The sequence below is a fragment of the Triticum aestivum genome, chromosome 7B (genome assembly GCF_018294505.1).
Source record: "Triticum aestivum cultivar Chinese Spring chromosome 7B, IWGSC CS RefSeq v2.1, whole genome shotgun sequence".
Classification (NCBI taxonomy): domain Eukaryota; kingdom Viridiplantae; phylum Streptophyta; class Magnoliopsida; order Poales; family Poaceae; genus Triticum; species Triticum aestivum.
In genome coordinates this window covers 271,094,979-271,117,658 of record NC_057813.1, presented here as the reverse complement: position 1 = coordinate 271,117,658, position 22,680 = coordinate 271,094,979, and positions in this window count along the sequence as shown.

The following is a 22,680-nucleotide window of genomic DNA, read 5'->3' as shown; positions in this document are numbered from 1 at the left end:
CAACAGCAACAGCAACACCAACACCAACAACAACAACAACAACAACAACAACAACAACAACAACAACCACAACAACAACGACAACAGCCACAACAACAACGACAACAGCGACAACAACGACAACGACAACAACAACAACGATGACAACGACGACAACAACGACGACAATGATAACAACAATGACGCGAGTACTGAAAATTTTACTACGCGGGAGTCAAAGCGAGATTGAAATGCCGAGGCTTTTGTAAATTTTGATGATGGTGCATCGCACACGGTCTGGAGATCACAACCGTGTGTTTTGAAATAGAAAAACCCTCAAGGCGAGGAAATACTTTCTAGGGATGCAGGCCGGATTGTAAACAAGAAACATCCCACACTGTCGAAACACAATGAATGTGTGTTAACAAATAGAAAAAAGCTGCAGATGGGTAGATATTTTTGAGAGGGGAAGCCTTGTGGAGCCCTATGTACTGTGCGAATGTGTGTACGACTGGCGCACCGGCGTGGCACATAGTTAGTTTGAGTGAACCATGTATGTTACGTCATCCGACTTGTCTAATGTTCATTAATTTGGCAAAAAATGACGCGGGAGAGGGTCAGAACACGAACACACTTGCATGTGAATCAAATTTATGTATGAAAAGGGCGGTTCGATTTTCAAATACCAAATGCAATTTGATGTCGCACCTATCTCGCAAAGCGCATGGTATTGCTTGCCCGCCCCTTTTGTCGGCATGAAGGGAATCTTAAGCTATGAATGCATGCCCCCCAACCGAGGTTCACCTAGCAAAGTGCAAAGTAGCTAGCAGCCCCCTCCCTCGTGTCGGCACGAAGGGAATCCTAAGCTATGAATGGATGCCCCCCAACCGTGGTTCACCTAGTAAAGTGTGAAGTAGCTAGCAGCCCCCCTCTTGTCGGCAGGAAGGGAATCCTAAGCTATGAATGCATGCCCTCCCAACCGAGGTTCACCTAGCAAAGTGCAAAGTAGCAGCCCTCCACACACTTTCAGTCGGCGGGCCAGAGAGGCATCTCACCAAGATTGATCGTAAAACGGACCAAGAATAATCTACCTTGGTCGTACAACCTCTCTCTTGTTGTCGGTCAAAGTGATGGTCGTCCATGCGACCCCGGAGATAGGCTAGCTCGCCAATAATAATGCAAGGTAAAGACAACCACTACATGCATGTGGCCCAAACATATGTACGGAGAGGTGTGTTTTTGAGTACACAATGGAACAACTTTGATGTGGCACCATGATTTCGAACTAGAAATCCCCACACTAAGAGAGGGTTAGGTTGACGATGCATATGTATGTTACACCACATTTCAAGCCGACAACGTGGATTCATGCATGCATGCGTGCATAGTATATGCGCTCAAACTTAACTAGGTCCGAATCTCACCATGACCTATACTATGATAACACAAACCAAATGAAGAATCCGCCATGGTAACCTATCTTGTTGTCGGTCAAGGTGATCATGGATGTCCACGCGCGCCCACAAATATATAGGCTTGTCGCCGATAACCACACGAGGGAGTGTACAGTTCGAAGACAACCACTACATGCATATCTATGGAGGTGATGTGTGCATGCATGTTTGAATACCATTTCACAACATTGATGTGGCGTGTGCGTCGAAAATCGTACACTCCCCACACAGAGCGAGATCGGTTCATGACGTGTCGTTGTACTAGCCACTTCGACTCGATGGGAGGGATTCATGCGTACACATGCATGTGTGTGTGCTCAAACTGTATCATGCATGTCATCCTAGAGCATGACCTATATATATACAGACGGTCTATTCTGCTAATATTAGCAGAATAACTATTCTGCACACCACTTCCGCACTGCATGCTCAATGCAAGTGCACGACATTGTTTGAACCAAGTGTGCTGCAGTACTCACCGAGTGAACTTCGTGTCAAAAAAAACTGCACGCGGTGTTTTTTCGGTACTGTTTTCTCTCTAGTTTTTTAACCGTTTATCGGAATGAGGAGTGTAATACACCATTGAAAAGCTATGGATTAGGCGCAACTTCGACATCTTGAAAACTTTTCGAGATTCCACATGGTTTAAGAGCAGTTTTAAAAATGGTGCGGCGGATGACGAGTAGTAGCGAGCGTTTTTTCGCGTTTTTTTTCTAAACCGCTTGTCAGAATGAAGTAAATGATACGCTGTTGGATAGATATCGTCGAGGCGCATATTTTCCATATATAAATCTTTCTCTAATTTGTTACGGTTTAAGAGCAGTTTCAAATTTACTAAATCGCGGAATTCTGTTTTTCAATTTTTTTCAAATTTTTAGTACTGTTTTCGCTCTAGTTTTTGAACAGTTTGTCGAAACGAGGCGTATGATACGTCGTTGAAAAGCTTTGGACAAGGCGCAACTTATATGTAGGAATGGTTTTGAGATTCCTTATGGTTTTAAGTTAATTTTGAAAATCATGAGGCGGAGGACGAGTGGCATCGGCCCTTTTTTTTGAAATTTTTACAAATCGGTTGTCAAAATGATTCAAACGACATGCTGTTGGAAAGATATCGACGAGATGCAACTTTTTCATGTAGAACACACTTTTAATTCCTTACGGTTTAAGAGCAGTTTTAAAATTAGCAAAAAGCGGACACTCTATTTTTTCGTGACACCAAAACGGTCGTCGGACAGAAGAACGCACTGCTTCAAACTGAAAACCGCACTGCAACAGACAGTCATGTGAACTTCATGATTTCTTTTTGTCGAACATAAACTTTCTCGCACAAGTTTTTGTTGTCTTTTTTTCAACTTTTTTCCGAACGAGAGTAGACCACAACACTTCCGAAAGTGAACCGTAACACTACCAAAAGTGAACCTCATGAGTACTTGTTGTCTTTTTTATACTTATTAATTTTTTACGCGCGTTGACCAAGCGAGTGGACCTTTCATCGGACAGAAGAACGCACTACTTCAAACGGAAACCGCACTACAGCAGGCAGTCAAGTGAACTTCATGATTTTTTTTGGTCGGACATAAACTTTCTCGCAACAGTTTGTGTTGTCTTTTTTCAACTTTTTTTTGAACGAGAGTGGACCGCAACACTCCCGAAAATGAACCGCAGCACTACCAAAAGTGAACCTCATGAATTTTGTTGTCTTTTTTCGTACTTATTAATTTTTACGCACGTTGACCAAGCGAGTGGACCGCAGGGACTGAGCGAGTGAACTAATTCTAATATAGAAGCGAGCTTCATTTTGAGATCTTTTTTGTTTTGTGTTTACCAAGTGGACAACAGAGGAGTTTTATAGCAAACTTTGGTTCAGTATTAAACTAAACTTCTATATTATACACACACAAAAATAAACGAAACTACATTACTTCAGTTCAGTATTAACCGTTTTGTCATGACTTCAGCTGCACCGCACGAGATCTTTCTCAAAAAAGCAAGGAAATCAGGAACTACAGTGCTCGTCGAGCTATACGCCATAGATAGAGCAGGTGAACAGGGGAGGATCTCATGGGAATGAAGCCAGGGGATGCCCGGGGGTGAGAACTATGAACCCGGCCACGGCGCACTGCAGGTCTTGACGCCTGGACTGCACGATGGGGCGTGGTGATCTGCTCGAAGGATCCAGATGCACTGCAATGCCACAGCCAGGGATCTCTCTCAACCCACATCACCTGGAGTTCCTTAGTGAAATGCAACACCCCCTACGCGATGCGCGTCGTGATGAACTAAATGGTGCAACTCACAAGTCGTGCACCCGATCGAGATGCGGGAGACGCGAGCCGAGCGCTGGAGGTGGTGAACTTTGTCTGTGACGCGTTGGGTCCCGGTGGTGGCAAATTTTGGGCAACGACGGCCATGGATGCATCCCTGCTACGGCACAGAGAAAGATTGATAGAGAGGCAAGGGATGAGCGAGAGCAGATGGAGAAGGGGAAGAAGGGAGGGGCGAGCAGATGACGATGGTCTCACCGGCAGCGGCAGGCATAGGCGAACTACTCGGTGGCGGGTCAGGTCTGGCCCAATGGCAGGAACACCGACTCTGTGTCAGTGTGGGCCTCATCGTGTGGCCATCCTCGCCTTGGCCGGAGACAGCAGACCCACGCGCCTTGTCAGGTGGCCGTCGTCCTCCTCTCAGGGGATGGAGGGGGAAGGGGGTAGCTGCTGGCCGGAGCACATACCGGAGTGGAGTTGGTTGCTCCCCGGGACTGTAGCTCATGGCGGCGGTGCAGTCGTGCTCGATCTGAGGAAGACGCCGGCGAGGGGCGGCCTGATGGGTGAATGTCGTGCACAAATCCGTTCGGCCATTCACGAGCGTGGCGGTGGAGGTCCGATTCGTCGCCTCCCGTGTGCGGCCTGGCGGTGGTGCCCGGATCCATCGCCAGGGGAGAGTGGGGCGGCAAGGAGGGGCGGCGATGGATCTGGCGTAGGAGAGGATTGGGCGGCGTGGGAGGGGACGAGTCCGCCTCGGATCCGGCGTAGGGGAAAGTGGGGCAGCGAGGAGGGGCGGGGACGATGCGAGGCGAGCTGGGGCGCGGTGGCCGGTGGTGGGGTGGCTCCGGCGGGGCTCCGACGCATGGAAGAAGGTGGTAGGAGGGGGCGTTGGTTGGGTCAAGGATGGGTGGGGTGGGTCGCCGGTTGCATCGGGGGAGTGGGAGGATGGAGGGATGTGGGCTGTCGGGGCGTGGGGAGGAGAGAGAAGAAGGTGCGATGGGTGGGCGCAGTGCAGTTTCTTCCGGTATTTTTGCAGTGCGAAAGTGTTATGAGAATAAGTGTTTTGGTGTGCATAATAAGGTCTTAAGGGGTGTTATCATAATAGACCCACCCTATATATATATATATATACACACACACACACACACACACACACACACATATATACATATATACACGGCTGCGCTATTGTAAGTGAGCGTGCATTCTTCTTAGCATACGCTCCGGCTGCTTTAATTAGGCGCGTGGGTCGAGTGGAGAAGGCCACGGTCCACCGCTATACTGGTTGAGGGTAATGAGGTCTGTAAAAGAAAGTAATGCAATTAATTTTATTACCATGCTGGATCCATTCTTTGCGGTGATTATTTATTGGCAGTAACGGGAATAGCAGGGATGGTAATCAACAACGATTGTTTACTAGTGAAGCCCTAATTATAAAGGGAGCCTTGCTAGCATGTAGTAACGGATTACTATGCTATGATGGAATCAGATGATAAACCTAGAAAACCCAGGGTAGTAATGCATTACTAGAAGAGATCTCTTCGTTGGAAAAAATATACTTGAATGTGGTAACGGATTACTACGTTGCGATGGGGTCAATGATAAACCAAGTAGAACTAGGGTAGTAATCCATTACTACTTCTGCAGGTCCAGTTACTAGATGGTAACATCATTACTACTTCTACAGGTTCAATTACTAGATGGTAAATTATTACTACTTCTGCTGGCCCATTTTACTGGATGGTAGCAATTAATGGCTGGATTGGGCTCTTTTGCCATCATCAATTACGCTGGACTGGGTATAGACGTGCGTGGGATTGGGCTTGTTAACTTGCACGTGGGTCGTAACTAGCGCGTACGGTAGATTTTATGGTCGAGTCCACACTTCGGCTAATTAGCGCATACAGCCGGTGGGTTGATGGGCGGCCGGCGTGCAGGCTAGGTTATAATGCGTGCACGCTGACTTTGGCAGATATATATATATATATATATATACACACACACACACGCAACCGGTCTCTTCTGCTAATATTAGCAGAATAACTATTCTGATAACACTTCTGCACTGCACGCATAACTTGAGGGCACTGCACTCTCAGTAGAAGAGGTACTGCAACACGGTACTGCAAAACAGCGACCAGTGAACTTCATGTCAAAAAAATTGTACATGTTGTTTTTTCGGTACCTTTTTTGCTCTAAATTTTTAACCGTTTATTGGAATGATGCGTGTAATATACCATTGAAAAGCTATGAATTATGCGCTACTTCGCCATGTTGAACACTCTTTGAGATTCCTCATGGTTTAAGAGCAACTTTGAAAACGGTGCGACCCACCAATAATGGCAGCGAGCGTTTTTTCGCGTTTTTTTCTAAACCGCTCGTCGGAATGAAGCAAATGATACACCATTCGAAAGATATCGTCGAGCTGCATCTTTTACATATATATTATTTTCTCTAATTCATTATGGTTTAAGAGCAGTTTTAAATTTACTAAATCGCGGAATTTTGTTTTTTCGTTTTTTTAATTTTCGTACTATTTTGGCTCCAATTTTTTAAGTATGTCGTCAAAATGAGGCGTGTAATACGCCGCTGAAAAGCTACGAATGAGGCGCAACTTTGATATGTTGAAATGTTTTTGAGAATCCTTACGATTTTTAGTTAATTTTAAAAATAGTGCAGCCCACGACGAGTGGCAGCGGACATTTTTTGGGAAACTTTTTCAAACCGCTCGTCGGAATGATTCAAATGATACACCATCGGAAAGATATCAACGAGGTGCAACTTTTTCATATAGAACACGCTCGGTAATTCCATACGGTTTAAGAGCAATTTTGATTTTACCAAAAAGCGCACACTGTTTTTCGCGAGACCAAAATCGTCGTGTGTACTGCATCGGATAGAAAAACACACTGCTTCAAACTGAAAACCGCACTACATGAGATGGGCAATCGAACTTCATGATTTCTTTTGTTACAACTAAATTTTCTCACACGAGTTTTTGTTGTCTTTTTTCAACTTTTATTACGAACGAGAGTGGACCGCATAGACGAGGGCAAAGTGAACTTCGACATATATCAAACTGAACGTCATTGCCTTTTTTGTTTTTTCAAAGTTTTTTGCTTTTCGCGAGACCAAAATTGCACTACATCGGACGGCCAAGCGAACTGAATGGTTTCTTTTATTGAGACGTAAATTTTCTTAGACGAGAAAATGGACCGCACTTCACATCGGGCATAAGTGCAACGCAAAACTATCGAGAAGTGAGCCACATTAGTTTCTTTTTTGTCGTTTCTGTAACATTTTTCTGCACTTACGAGATGAACAACATCAGACGATCGACAACACTGCTTCAGATTAAAAGCAAACTGCATCAGATAGGCAAACAAACTACATGTTTCTTTTGTTTTTTATTCTAAAAAAATTATGAACGAGAATGGACAAGTGAACCACTACACAAATTGAAGGGAGCTGCAAAACTCCAATGCTCCTTTTTTAATCCACGGTACAAACACATACAAATTACAATGGTTGGGACTTAAAATAAAAATCCACAAGTTTTTGATGAAAATGCAAGCCGGTCGCCGGCGCACTGCAAGTCCAACCCCCCACATCACTGCCCTCAAAAAGAAGATACACCAAAAGAGAAACAATGAACTAGAAAAACAAAGATACAATGAACCCTCAAAAAGAAGATACAGCAAAAGAGAGACAATGAACTAGAAAAACAAAGATACAGTACGGCTAGCATTTTTTTATACTTCCACAAAACTGCAAATTGCCACTTGCTATACTACATGCCGACTAGGATCTAGCATTCCCGTGAAAACAATTCCAGTGAGAGAAATAAAATGTATGCCAAACGGTGGCATCTCGTAGGCGGATGTACAACACGTCCTTCTTCCCCCTGGGAGCTAATGGCAGTGGGCTAGGAAAGGCCGAAGTCACGGGCTGTCTCTGCCTTTGGCCACCCAGAAGCAAACCACGATTTCTGAGCCGCATTGTTGCGGATGCCGAACTGCACGCCCGTGGGCAACCACTGGGTGTGCTTTTCCACTGAAGACGATGAGGAAAGGCAGCAGCGTCCATTCTCATCTCCGCGCTAGTTGTTGAACGCCTCGACGCTGAAGTCCAGGAGCTCCCTGGCCTGAGTGCTGGGCCGCGGTGGAGTTGGTCTTCGGTAGAACCACGCACCCACGAGCCTGAAAACTGCAGACACGCGCCATGTGAGCTGCATGCAACGAGTCGATGGATTGCATTGGACCACGGGGTAGAGTAGGGGTGGGGGAGGAAGAGGCCCAGGAGGAGAGCTGTCGCCACTTTCACAAGATCCTCCGCATTTATGCATGGCACCACCTATCGCGGCGGCAACCACTTAGCTCGAAGCCTGCCACTGCCGCCAAGCTGCCGGCAAACTCCACCGCATTTTGCCACTTCCGCTTGCCGCCACCTATCGCCATCAACTTTCTCGATGCTGCTCGCGGTTGACCCAGCTACGCTCGGTTTGGGAATCTGCCGTACTGAGGGTTCTTTCTCATGGACAACAAGGTAACTAATTTAATGAGATATTATGTCATCTCTTATCCCAGCTCATCTGCCTCCTTTAATCACCTGGCGGAAATCGCCATGAATTCATTTTTATTCGAGCTGATTTGAGGGTTTTCTTTCATTCATAGAGTGTAACGTGTGCCGACACATCAGGACTTTGCGGCCTCCGCCAGAGATTCCATCTCATCGTACCAGATGACTTGAGGATGCGCGCGGTATGTTCAATCCCACCCTAAATCAGTTGGCATGGCCTACTTTCCTGAACATATTCTAAATATTGCTACATTTGGATGACACATGCACCATATATGTCAAAGGGGATTTTTTCCCATCTTCTTTCTATATTAGGCAAATTAATGATATATTGTTCTTTCGATTACTCTCATATTTCTATGACATCATGTTTGCCTATCTCTTTAATTAAGATTTTTGTCCTTCGATTTCAATTAATGTACATTTCTTTCAATTTGGACCCATATTTGCATGTTACCATATTTTCTTTAACAATCCTACCATTTTCTGCAGCGCGTCCCTTGCTATGCAACATAATATGTAGTGCACAATATTTCCCTTTACATAAATCAAGACTGTAGGGATGTCATACTACACACAAACCATGGATTTACAATTGTTGCTGCTGTAAGACTTGATGAACATGGTGACTCCTATTTTCACACTGGCTTTTGGAAAGAAATTTCCAAGTTTTATGTACTGAAAGCTGGCACTAAAATTGCACTGCACATAAAAGGGCCTTGTCATGAGATATATGCTAACTTCCCCGACAATATCATCCGTCCAGACTTTGTTTGAAGTAAGTTTTCTTTTCAACTATGTGCACGTTGACTTATCCAGCAATGTCAAATGAATTGTGTAGTATTTAAGCAACCAATTGTTATTCCCTTTTCTTACTATATTCCTACCTAATAACTTCTAGTTACCAATACACTTTTCTATTGCCATGTTTTAACTAAATATTCCCTGTACTCCCATTTCTATCAGAAAGCGTCGCTGACAAGGAGACTCCGGAGGTGGAGAACTGGGCTGCCAACAAGCGGAAGCGGGGCAAGCTAGAACCACATGCGAATCCAGCAGGCCTAGACTTCATAAGCAGCCTCACTAATGATATGTTGACAGTCATCATCTCCCTCATCCCAATCAAATATGGGGCACGGACAACCATTCTTTCCTAGTGGTGGTGCCCCCTATGGAACTCCACCCCTCTCGACCTCATCAACACCCACGAGCTCTGCCATTGCTATCACAAAATCTTGTATGTGTTCTTCAAGATCCTCGGTAGTCACCTTGGCCCAACCAGAGGCCTTAGAATGGGCAAGTTCCATTCCAACGGCAAGGACTGAGCCAAGCTTGATGACTGGTTCCGATCCCCCGCGCTAGATCAGCTCGAGGAGCTCACTTTTGATGATGGGCATATGCGCTCGCTTCCAACGTCCGCGCTCCGCCTCACGCCCATGATGTGCGTTGCCAAGTTCAGGAACTGCCATCCCCCTTAATGACGCACCCGATCTTATTCTACCATGACTGAAGCACCTCGAGCTCGTCACCGTCTGCCTCTAAAACGGTGACGTGGAGCGCCTGCACTTGAGAGATATTGAGTACCTTCGTCTTCAGGCGATCAATGGGTTGAGTGCCTTCCACATCACCTCCATGATTCTCCGGTCTATTTATGTGTGTTGTTGGTTCGGCAGGAAGACATCACAAGATGTGTACCACGGTATGGTCATTGAGGACACACCTGCACTTGAGAGATTACTTGTAGTTGATCAAGTAGGTCCAACAAGAATCAATGTCATTTCTGCGCTGAAATTGATAGTGGTGGGCTACTCGTCTGACAAATACTCTGAACTAGTTATTGGATCCACACCCGTTCAGGTACAACTGCCGCCTTCTACCTCTCCTTCTACAAATTAACATTATTTATAATTTTGAAGATGTTTGTTCGTCTGTCATTCAGAAAATGATTCCGACAAGCTTGACCCTGAAACTGCGCACAGTGAAGGTCTTGGCACTAGAATCTATCGGCCCCAACCTGGAGCAAGTTATCAGTTTCCTGCGATGCTTTCCGTGTCTGGAGAAGCTATATATCGAGGTGATGTTCCTTTCCTGTTAAATGTTAACCATAAGGGAGTTCAACTTGTGACACCTTTTTCCAAGTTTACAATGACAATATACTATGATTTCTAAATGATTCATTTGGAGGATTTTAGTACATACATGCCCCCCCATATTGGTTGCTTGATCCATATGGTTACAATCCATATGCATTTCTCCTTTGGATTCATCTGTACTAGTTTTCTTAGGGAAATTTTCATCCACTCCAACCTCTTGTGAAGATCGAAGATGGCATGTTAATGCCCATGTTAATCATGTCAGATCGAAGATGGCACGTTAGTGCATTTTAGAAATCCTGCAAAACCAAATAGGCCTGCAGTAGTGTTCAAAACTGCATGTAGGAACTAACATGTTTTCTTCTTTTGCAGATAAGATTAGGCCCAGTGGTGGATAATGTGATACAATATAACAATCACATCGAATGCCTAGATCTGCATCGCTCATAAATTACTTTGAACTCCTACCGAGGGACCTTACCGGAGATTATATTCGCCAGGTTCTTTGTTGTCAGAGCAAGGGTGCTGAAGGTAATGAGGTTTGCCCTACATTTATTTCACAAAAATGAACGGTTTGTTGATCAGCGTCGGTGCTTGCGACAGAATGGAATAGGCTCCAAAAATGCTGAATTTCATTTTGGAACTTTAGATGACAAAGTAATCGGAAGTCATCGTGTCAACCCCATACATGACTTCTCAGTGGCTGACCCCTTTGCAAAAATTGTGAGGTTTCGAAACCAGACTTAGAAGTGGTAATATTAGTTTGAACCTCTCTGATATCCATGTTCAGCGGATCAGCGCGAGCGTTTGCAGCTGATGAGCTGAATTTCATTTCTAATATCAATTTGAACCTTGTAATCTTTGAATTAGAGCCATATAACTCTGGAATTTGAACCTTGTAATATTTCGAGCTTTTGTGGTACAATCGTTGAAATGGCATCGTATGAGACTCATATATTTGTAGCACTATTTGACCTTAATATGCAATGGTCTTAGATTTTATTAACCATTCTCGAATCTGTTTACCTTGTCGATCTCACAGTACACGATCTGTATAGCTAACTCGACTACGATCTTTGACATAATTGCACACAGTTGGGTTCTTCCACTGTGTGCCCTGTAGAGCGCAGAATTAATTATCACACTCGAGTGTCCATCATCACCCTTTTGTGTAACTTTGACCTCATCACCCAGGGTAAACTTATGACCGAAGTCATTCCACACACTTTGTTTTTACAAAGCTTTTTGCCAATAAACGCTCATGATTTGTCCCTCTTCTAGCCGACGCGTGGCCAAACTTCCGGGCGCGAAGCTTGCATGGTAAACTGCACGGTAGTGCGGGAACAGGCTCACCGATGATACATTTGGCGCCTCTTTGAGCCCACGCGTGGTCAAACGAAACGAGTGCGGTGCGGTGTTGTCAAGCGTGCACTGGAATCCTCTACTATGAATGTCGTGACAAGACGTGACGATTACAGGCCGGCTGGCCCCCATTTGTTACAGCGGCCATTTAACCCTTGTGTCTCTTCAACCTTTCTATCGTGCCCCACCATTGCAAGAAGCACACCCACCATGACAAATTCTTAGAGGATATCCTGCGCGGCTCCAATTCGCTCCGAGCGGCTACCGACAACGAGTAGCAGTTAACCATGCATGTCGTGGTGGACACCCATCGAAGGTTCACAGAGCTCTCGACGGTGTACACCAACAACCCGGTCTGGGTGGAGCACTCCATCCACATCATGGAGTTCTTTCTTGCCGAGGAGAAGTACAAGGTGCTCGGGTTCGACCTCGAGTACACCCGCGCTCATGCCGGGTCTCGTCCCGAGGTCGTTGTTGCCCATATGTGCGTGCGCAACCACGTCCTCATCTGCCACTACTTCCTGCCACAAGGCCTTGTGAGCGTTTCTCCAGGTTTGTCAACAGCCCGCACTACATGTTCCCTATAGTGGACATCACCAACGATGTCAAGGTGCTCAAGAATTCGGGCATCGCCTGCCAGAATCTTGTCACATCCATGGCCAATACAAGATCTGGGGCAACAAGGAGTATGAGAAGGACTCACTGGTTCACCTCGCCGAGGCCATCATCGACCCCTACTACAGAGACATGAAGGATTTCTGCAACAAGGACAAGCGTGCCTGGCACTCGGCCTGGATGGAGAAACTCTACAAAGCACACGTCGTGTATGCGGCCAAGGAGGCTTACACGAGCTATGACATGTACAAGCGGATCGTTGACATGAGGAAGTGCCTCCTTCCCCAAAACGGCCAAGGATCCAGTCAGAAGCAGAGCAATGGCAAGCTTCGTCGCAACAAGAAGTAGATGAGTAGATCCTTGTTTCTCCTAGTTTAGTATGCATGTAATTGCCTACTTTGGTCTGTGAAAATGTTATGTGTGTAGTCAGTTGTGTAATTGTATGCTTAATCTGGTTACGCAATGCTGTATTTTTAAGTATATATGTTGATGCTCAGTAGATAGAGCAAATCACATATTACACAGACTAAACAATGGAATCCGTTGGTGATGATTTCATCAATCACTGACAATTGTATACCAGAAATTGTTTGCTCCTAACACACACGACTTGTTAAAGGAATCGTCTGTGTTGTTATCATTGCTCCCACAAATTTCCGGTTACAGACCTATTTTCCGCGTATCACACACATCTTGTTAAGTTGAACCATTTATGTTCTCTTGGCTCAATGCAAATAGTTCATCCGAGTGAACTGTATGCCGTATATCGCACACACACCTTCATCTGGCTGCCTGTTTCTGTTGTTCCGCCTCATCACAAATAGTTCATCTGAGTGAACCGTATGCTCTACATCGCACACGACTTCATCTGGCAGCCCGTTTCTTTTGTTCCTCCTCATCGCAAACAGTTTATTGAACTAAGCCGTATGCCCTGCATCGCATTCGCAACCAAAATCTAAACCATGTTTGATGCATCCGTCATCGCAAACGTTTTGCACCTTTTTTGACGGTTTTTTCCACTACCATTTGCGATTATTGCATCGCACATAGTTTCATCGAAGGGTCTCTGATCGTAGTGTCGCGTTAGCAGCATCCTGCAGTAGTGAGGGAGATGATATAGGAAAAGCCATAGAGCAATGCTTGATGGAGTGGGGAATAAACAAAGTTATGGCAATAACTATTGATAATGTGTCACGCCCAATATGCAATACTATCCTAAAGAGACTCGAAGGTCCCACCAAGGATAGAACCGCATATTGAAACACTTTTGCAAGGTGGATATCATTACATCAACATTACATAATAGATGGGGATACATACAAGAGGCATACAATGCCACACAAATACAACATCACAATACATAAGAGCATCATCCGACTACGGATGAAACACAAACAGAAACTCAAATGACATCCACCCCGCTAGCCCAGGCTGCCGACCTGGAACCTAACCCTTGATCGAAGAAGAAGCAGAAGAAGAACTCCAAAATAAGCAAACATCGCTCTCGCGTCATGATCATCACAAAACCAGTACCTTCAACTGTTGTTGTAGTAATATGTGAGCCACGAGGACTCAGCAATCCCATTACCATGGGTATCAAGACTAGCAAAGCTTAAAGGGAAAGGAAGGGGTAAAGTGGTGAGGTTGCAGCAGCGACTAAGCATACATGGTGGCTAACATACGCAAATAAGAGCGTGAAGAGAAGCAAAGGAACGGTCGTGAAACTAGCAATGATCAAGAAATGATCCTGAGCTCTACTTACGTCAAACATAACCCAAAACCGTGTTCACTTCCCGGACTCCACCAAAAAGAGACCATCACGGCTACACACACGGTTGATGCGTTTTAATTCGGATCAGGTGTCAAGTTATCTACAACCGAACATTAACAAATTCCCATCTGCCACATAACCGCGGGCACGGCTTTTGAAAGTTTATACCCTACAGGGGTGTCCCAACTTAGCCCATGATAAGCTCTCGCGATCAACGAAGGATATAACTTCTCCAAGGAAGACCCGATCAGATTCAGAATCCTGGTTTACAAGAAATTTCGACAATGGTAAAACAAGACCAACAAAGCCGCCCGATGTGCCGACAATCCCGATAGGAGCTGCACATGTCTCGTTCTCAGGGCAACACCGGATGAGACATCCTACGAGTAAAACCAGACCTCGAGTCTCCCCGAGGGGGCCCCGCAGTCTACTCGGTTCGGACCAACACTTAGACAAGCATTGGCCCGGGGGGGGGGCTAAAATAAAGATGACCCTCGGGTTGGCCGACCCAAGGGAAGGGTATAGGTGGTGGTGAGGCAAATGGTAAAACCAGGGTTGGTCCTTGCTGGAGGAGTTTTATTCAAAGCAAACTGTCAAGGGGGACCCATAAATCACTCAACCGCGTAAGGAACGCAAAATCTGGGAACATAACACCGGTATGATGGAAACTAGGGTGGCAAGAGTGGAACAAAACACCAGACAGATGGCCGAGTCTTCCACCCTTTACCAAGTATATAGATGCATTAATTAAATAAGAGATATTGTGATATCCCAACATAATCCTGTCCACCATGGAGCAATCTTCAACTTCACATGCAACTAGCAACGCTATAAGAGGGGCTAAGCAAAAGCGGTAACATAGCCAAACAACGGTTTGCTAGGAAGGGTGCGAAAGGTTAGAGGCTGACATGGCAATTTGGGAGGCTTGAAGAGCAAGTGATAGGTAGCACAACATAGCGATAGAACGAATCAACTAGCATAGCAATGATAGTAATGAGATCCAAGGTGACGGTCATCTTGCCTGAAATCCCGCAAGGAAGAAGAACAAGTCCATGAAGAAGACAAACGTGCATAGTCGAACGGGTCCTCTCAATCACAATGTTACCGGGACTAAGAAGCAACACCGGAAAGAAGCAAGGAACATAGTAAAAAACCATCACATAAACATGGCATTATGCGCAACCAAGTATGATGCATGTCCGATTTAAAGAGGCACGCATGGCATAGTGCAACAAAGAATACTACAAGTTAAGTGGAGCTCAATATGCAACGAGTTGCATATTGACGAAATACCACATTCAAGTTATTTAGTTCGCTCTCGTTTAGGTACACAACAATATTAAATGTTGTTAAACATGGCAAGAGGTGAAACATAATGAAACTACCTATCTAGGCAAGTTTAAATGAGGCCGGAAGTTACAAACAACAATTCTGGAAAATCCCCATGTGCATATTTTAGATTTGGTACTGTTCTGCCCTAAAACGTATTTTTATTCTTGTTAAACAGGAAAATAAAGTCCACCATGTTAAACTAGGCATTTTTCCTCCCCATTTACATATAAAGTTTATTAAATTTGGAGCTACAGTTATTTAGTTATGTAATAAATCATTTTAGCATGGCATTTAAGCAAATTTAAACAAACAACATTTTAAACATTTTAAACATGGATGAAAGTGGCATATTATGAAACTAGATGAAATTCTAAGCATTTAACATGTTTAAAACATTTTAATATGATGCACGGTTGTTGAGTTAATAAATGCATGAACATGAGGGTGCAATCTGTAAAACTGTAATACACTGGATAATTACTAAAATCGCTGGACAGGAAAAAATACTTAACGGGCTGAAACAAGCTAGCCCAATAGGAGAAAAAAACAGAGGAGGGGGCGCTGGGGTGTGGCCTCACCCATGCGCTTCGGCCCGTTTGTGTAGAGGGCGGCTGGAAGGGGCGCTGGGCCTGGCTTGAGTCAGCGCGCTGGCCCAGGCGAGAGGAGGCAGGGCGCGGTCAACGGGCTCGGGAATGCTGACCCCATCGATGCAGGCGCGCAGCTTCAGGTCGCAGCGAGTAGCAGAAGCAGAGGATGCAGCGGTGCGGCTTGGACTCCAGCGACGACGAGGCAGAGAGGATGGGTCCGGAGCGAAGGTGGTCGCGAACGGGTGTGGGGATCCACCGGATCTGATGAGGGGAGATGGTTCCTGATGGAGGGAGTCGAACAGGACGACGGTGGCTCAATTCCTGTGAAGAGATTCAGAGAGCGAATGAATTCAGAGAAGTGATACAGGGAGAAGAAACAGGAAAAAAAGGAGGGAACCACGGGCACGGGTGGCTAGATTTGCTCACCGGCGAGCTGCAGAAGGGCCGGGCTTGGAGCACTGGTGCTCGACGACGAGCATCAGGGAGGCAGCAGGCCTCGGGCGCCATGCATCCACGAGCTCAGGCGGTTCAGGGCACGGTCAACGAGCAGCGCTCGCGTCCTAAAACTAACGTAGCAGGCGGCGACAACTTCGTTCCTCTCATCGAAGCAGAGATGAGGCCCTGCGGGCTGCGGCGGGAGGCGAGAGGAGGCGGGCGGAGGCGACCCGATCCGGCGACACGAACGGCAAGGACGGAAAGGACACACACGGCGGCTTCGTTCACCGGCGGCCATGGCAGCAGGGGCTAGCCCCGTTCGTTTCCTAGCAGGAAGAAAAACAAACGAGGAAGGGAGAGAGATTAGAGGAGGAAGGAGAAAGGCAGGCAGCGAAAGGGTCTCTCGGGGACTCATCTCTGGCAAGGAGCTGCAGGCGCGGGCGACGAGGTGGCAGCTCGGGGCTCCGATGGCACGGTGAGGAGCTCGGGCAGGGGGAATCGGGTGCTGGTTGGTTCGGACGCGGGTGGGCTCGGTGGATTTGGATCGAGGAAGGAGAAGGCTGCGACTGGTTGGGTGGATCGGGCAGCAGAGATCCCGAAGAGGATTTGGTGGAGTGGCGGCGCTGCGATGGGACGGATAGGACAACTCCCCTAGGTTTTAGGGTTGGTCTGATTTGGTTATGGCTGCCCACTATATATAGTAGGTGGGTAATATGAGAGGGGATTTGAGCCCCTAGATTTTGATCGGACGGCTTCGGGTGGTCTAAACAAAGAACGAATGATGTTTAGGATAACTTGAGATTGTTCCAGACCCACTGGTCATGACCGTGCGGTTCGGGTTCGGGGAAGTTTCAGACATGGTTGCGAAGGGGGGTTCGATGCACTGCGCAAAGAGGGATTAGGTGGTTTAACAAGAGGGAATCAGAAACCCAGTTGGTCTGGAATGATCAACAAAGACAAACGGTCTGACAACGTGCCACGAAGCCAAGTAGAGAAGCAGCAACTACTAACGGCCATGAGTTTTAAGAAAACATGCAGATGCAATGCGGATGATGCTATGAGATGAGATGCATGACATGAACAAAATGCAAAACAAAAGACAAAACCCGAACCACGGAGAAAATAATATATCACAAAGCCGGAAATGGCAAGAGTTGGAGTTACGGATATGGAAAGTTGCATCCGGGGTGTTACAACACTCCACCACTACAAGAGGATCTTGTCCCGAGATCTAGGATGGCACCGGAGAGAAGCGGAAGAGGAAGAGAAGAGGTAAAACTAAGTTGCTTCTTCGACAAATGAGTGAAACCAAAGAACCTTGAGAGGTTAAACAATTTCAAGGAAAGAATACACCGGAGATGAATGAAGTTGAAAACACTCCGTTTGAAGAGAGGAACAAGGAACAGTACTAGAACCAAGAGGTTTAGTGATAAGATAGATATTGAAACCACTCCGGTTAAAACTAGATAGAGAAGGAATAAGATTGATATACTTTGGGCAGCACTTCGACTGAAAGAAGAAGGAAAACTTGTTAAGATGAAAAGAACTTGAAGAGATGACACAACACTCCGGTTAAATGGATGTGCACGAAAATAACATGATCCTCACAATTCGAGATGATGAGTGAAAAGAGCAACATCACAATGCCTCCGGAACGAAAGAATAGAAGTTAGATCATTGGAATAACAGATGGAGGATAAAATGCCAACTTCTGCCACAAATGAGCTTGGAAAGCACCCTTCCAAGAAGGTTGTAACGGAGTTGTTGGAAAACCAACAACGAAAAGAATAAGCTTGTAGTGGGCTTATGGAAACATCTCAACACTTGAGGTGAAATTCTGCCACTAACGAAAAACAATTGCTTGCTTGAGATCAACGAAGAGATGAAAAACCTCTTTCACCGAGAAGGATATGGAGAAAGCTTGGATCATTGATAAGAACCACAAATAGCAACATTCCTTAGGGAAGGCTTTAGGTGAAATATATACCAAGATAACTCCAAAGAAGAGATTGATGGATTTAAAATACCTCATTCTTAACAACATGTGAATCACGAAGCATGAATGGAAATTGTCAAGAATGAGATAACACCACCTCAAAAGATAAGGTAGAAAGAATTGCACTTTGGAATGCAAGATGAAGAATACTTGAACACCTCAAAACAAAACATGTGTTGAGCACCATGTTTAATTTTGAGTATAGCTTGACGGATCATCACCTCGAGAGAAATCTTGAAGAACAAATGAAGAATGAAAAGAATCCTTGATGAACGATCATGTAGAGCCTCCATGAAGAACTCCGGTAATAAAAGGATGATAAAAAGAAAGAGAACTTGAAAACACAAGGTGAACGATGATTTAGAAGGAGCTTCACGACGAGATAATGCGGAAAACTTGGAACTCCGAAAAAGAAAATGATTATGAAGAAGAATTGGAGGTTGAAGAGAACCAGAATTGAAGCCTTGCAATGATTTAGATGGAGCTATGAAATGAGTAAACTTTGAACTCCAGGCAAGAAAGATGAATAACTTGGAACCGAGAATTACTTTCTGATGAACAAACTCCAGAAGAAGGAATTAATCACTTGGATGAAACAAGAATAAAATTATGTCATGCCTATCTTTCATCAATTTAAATTGATGGCAATCAACAGATTTGGCATACTACTTATTCTCGTAGACAGGATTAAGAGAGATATAGAGCAAAGTTGAGAAGGTATTGATGGAACCATGGTGGGATTTGGAAACAACGGATATTTGATATGATAACGAAGGAAGTGAAATCTTGAACGAACCACCATAAGAATTAAAAATGAAAATAGCAAAGGCACAATTCACCGGAAAGAATGAAGATACTTGAGAGGATTTAGATACATGAGAACGAAGAGAACATGAACTGATTAGAGGATATTTGAACGATTCACCGGTAAGATTTGGAGAACGATAGCTACACACTGAGAATGAAGAATTTTGACATGAAGACCTTCAGAGGAAAGAAATGGAAACAACTCATGAAATGCTCCGGATGGTAAGAAAGTAATTCTCACAATCGACAAAAATTATGAGAGGATGGCATCAAGCTTGAACTACGCATCTTTGGAAGAAACGGGTAAGGATTTAAGAGGAACTCTTCTTCGGTCTTCAAAATCCGAGAATGACGAGGAGAAACACCACCAATTGTTGAGACACTCCGGAACAAAGAAGAATAGAAATGATGAACCAACGATGAAAATATTCTGAAAGCGATCTTGGAGAAGGAATATGACTGATGGAAATTCATTCTTATGTCAAACTTCGAAAGACTTTTGGAATCGCTCCGGATAAATAAGAAGAGTTAGGTAAGATCCTGTCAAAAGACGTGTGGGTTAGGGCCCACTCAGAAGATACACCATTGAACGATTTAGAAGAGGAATTGCACCAGTAGAATTAAATAGCTTTAATGAGAGAAAAACCTTGAAGTAACTCGAACGGATTAAGAATGGAAACATGATTCTTTTGAGATATCTTGAGCACTCCGGATAAGAATAGAGAGGTGAACAATTAAGAGGTGCACCGACATGGAAAAACATTTGAAACGAGGAAAGGGATATGATCAATACTGAAAGCTTGAATTGGATCCACCGGAGAAGAAACAACAATGAATGATGACGAACTTGAATCTATTGAGCATCTTCATGGGAAATCACCGGATAAGAACATCAAAAGAAAAGAATGAAGAAACTTCTCTCAAATAAAAGGATACATGATTAAAATATATGAGTCCTTGAAGAAAAGGGTGGGAGGGTGGGGAAAAACAAAGACAACTTGGGATGAACGAAACAAACACCGTTGAGAAAAACTTAGAATTGATCTTGCGGATGGGGAGAATGATGGGATCATCTCGAAGAGAAGCGCACCGGTTGGAAAAGAATTAACATGACAACCTCAATGATCAAAAGGATTAGTATTCACATAGAAATATGAGAACATCGTTTAGGGAAGGTATGGATTCAACATTTGACTTCGAAGCAACTCAAATACCACAAATAAAACAAAACAAAGGATTTGGCTTGCTGAATAAGCCGGAACAAATACATATGATAGAGATTTACCCAATCCCATATCATGCATCTGTCGGAAAGATATTCTAGGAGCTACTTGAATTCCCACCTATAAAACTCCCGAAACTTCTTGGTTTTGCAATCTGGTGTTGGGGATATAGGGGAAGCAAAATATCTCACCCAAACTAACAATCCCTACATCTAGCTGTATCCATCCGTCAACACATAACCAAGAAAACTCCGGAAAACGTGTACCTCAACCTTTGAAAAGCATCCATTATATGAGCTATGGCAATACTCCCGAACTCCCCAGTACTGGGTGGCGTCCAGGTTATCTCACCAACAACTGCATAAAAGAGATTTTTGATGTTGGCAAAACTCAGGTATTCCAGAACTGCAACGATAAAATTGTGACGACAACACCTCGGAGCTCAACTCCCCGGGACACTGCCACAACCCCTAAATGTCAGGAGGCACCAAGAACAATGTTCTCATCACAAGAATATCGAAACGATCCCAAGATACCCGCGTGATCCTAAATTTTTTTAGTGAAATTTGAGAAGAGGAAAAACAAAACATCTACGTCAGGAGTCCTCACCAGAGCGACGAAGGGGCTGAGGAGTAAAAAGAATCCTACTCTCCGATATATATAATCCTAAGACTCAAAATAGTTTTCTTCTAGACTCAACAACAGCCAACAATCAAGGGGGCTCCTATGGTCGGTCGAGGCTCTGATACCAACTTGTCACGCCCAATATGCAATACTATCCTAAAGAGACTCGAAGGTCCAACCAAGGATAGAACCGCATATTGAAATGCTTTTGCAAGGTGGATATCATTACATCAACATTACATAATAGATGGGGATACATACAAGAGGCATACAATGCCACACGAATACAACATCACAATACATAAGAGCATCATCCGACTACGGATGAAACACAAACAGAAACTCAAACGACATCCACCCTGCTAGCCCAGGCTGCCGACCTGGAACCTAACCCCTGATCAAAGAAGAAGCAGAAGAAGAACTCTAAAACAAGCTAACATCGCTCTCGCGTCATGATCATCACAAAACCTATACCTGCAACCGTTGTTGTAGTAATCTGTGAGCCACGAGGACTCAGCAATCCCATTACCATGGGTATCAAGACTAGCAAAGCTTAAAGGGAAAGGAAGGGGTAAAGTGGTGAGGTTGCAGCAGCGACTAAGCATATATGGTGGCTAACATATGCAAATAAGAGCGAGAAGAGAAGCAAAGGAACGGTCGTGAAACTAGCAATGATCAAGAAATGATCCTGAGCTCTACTTACGTCAAACATAACCCAAAACCGTGTTCACTTCCCGGACTCCGCCGAAAAGAGACCATCACGGCTACACACACGGTTGATGCATTTTAATTCAGATCTGGTGTCAAGTTATCTACAACCGGACATTAACAAATTCCCATCTGCCACATAACCGCGGGCACGGCTTTTGAAAGTTTATACCTTGCAGGGGTGTCCCAACTTAGCCCATGATAAGCTCTCGCGATCAACGAAGGATATACCTTCTCCCAGGAAGACCCGATCATACTCGGAATCCCGGTTTACAAGGCATTTCGACAATGGTAAAACAAGACCAGCAAAGCCGCCCGATGCACCGACAATCCCGATAGGAGCTGCACATATCTCGTTCTCAGGGCAACACCGGATGAGACATCCTATGAGTAAAACCAGACCTCGAGTTTCCCCGAGGGTGCCCCGCAGTCTACTCGGTTTGGACCAACACTTAGACAAGCATTGGCCCGGGGGGCTAAAATAAAGATGACCCTCGGGTTGGCCGACCCAAGGGAAGGGTATAGGTGGTGGTGAGGCAAATGGTAAAACCAAGGTTGCGCCTTGCTGGAGGAGTTTTATTCAAAGCGAACTGTCAAGGGGGTCCCATAAATCACCCAACCGCATAAGGAACGCAAAATCCGGGAACATAACACCGGTATGACGAAAACTAGGGCGGCAAGAGTGGAACAAAACAGCGGACATAAGGTCGAGTCTTCCACCCTTTACCAAGTATATAGATGCATTAATTAAATAAGAGATATTGTGATATCCCAACATAATCCTGTCCACCATGGAGCAATCTTCAACTTCACCTGCAACTAGCAACGCTATAAGAGGGGCTAAGTAAAAGT